The following is a 1096-nucleotide window of genomic DNA, read 5'->3' as shown; positions in this document are numbered from 1 at the left end:
CGCAATTTGTTTTAGATGATCTTGATTGAAAAAATTCACGAAAAAAATAAAAAAATTAATTGCGCGGCCTCCTAAACCTGCAAAAACCAATTGAGACAGTTGTAGAGTTAAGATGTCCGCTACCATACATGTATAGCTACTGGCTATCCAGCCCCGTCCCAACTTCTTGTTTGAGTGTGGTCACACCATGCCCATCTGGTGTGACGCACCCCTATTACCAGTGTATGTGTAACCCCATTACAACATAAAATCTAAGTGGCTAAAGTTGAAGTATCACTGTGATGACTGTCATGTGTCGCCATAGAGTTGCATAAAATGTAATGGAGACCTTATGATTGAAAAATAATTCAAGGAAACCGACTGCCTCCGACAAGTCTGGGAAGGACCAAGAGACGTACAAGTTTATGCATGAATGGTGTCGCGAGCCAATTACGGTTAGAATTAATTACTGCAACTTGAAAAGGGTAAATAGCTGAAATATACAAAGCACGAAGGGCATAAGTGCCTATGTACACATTTTTTCACCTGCTCTTCGTCAGCTAACCGACATTCATCTGAGATACAACATTTTAAAAATCCGTCATAAGCTTTTCTGTATAAGGCTTACCTTGGACACCCCGACCCGAGCACACTTCATGTATAATAATTTTCTTTCTCAGCCACTTTTCAACTATTAAACATGATAAAATTAGGTTTTTGAGAAGTTACTTGAATTGTTGCAGCTATCGAAGTGGTGAAACAAAGAGAGAGTTATCCTAACAAACTTATTAGTAACTGTAAGCCAGCATTACTTCGTTCCTTCGTCCCTGCGTTTACAGTTAATATGTGATGCAATATTTGGCAAGTCACTGCTCCGTTTCACATGCTATATATAACTGCGTGGGGGGAGACGTTTAAAGGGGAAGACAAGTTCCGTTGAACCCCAATAACCAGCTCACAGGAATTAGTTGTGATTAACATAACCACGCTGGGATGTGTACACGCATAATCGATTAGCATCAACCACTAAGCGACTGAGCCAGTTAGCGCGACCCGGTGGTGGGTCGAATGGTCAATACTTCTGGACCTTACGCTGTGTGGCGCGGGTTCGAGCCCC

Source organism: Plasmopara halstedii (assembly GCF_900000015.1).
Source record: "Plasmopara halstedii genome assembly, contig: Scaffold_453, whole genome shotgun sequence".
Lineage (NCBI taxonomy): Eukaryota > Oomycota > Peronosporomycetes > Peronosporales > Peronosporaceae > Plasmopara > Plasmopara halstedii.
The sequence above is the reverse complement of the archived record's forward strand: the minus strand, read 5'-3'. Positions refer to the sequence as shown.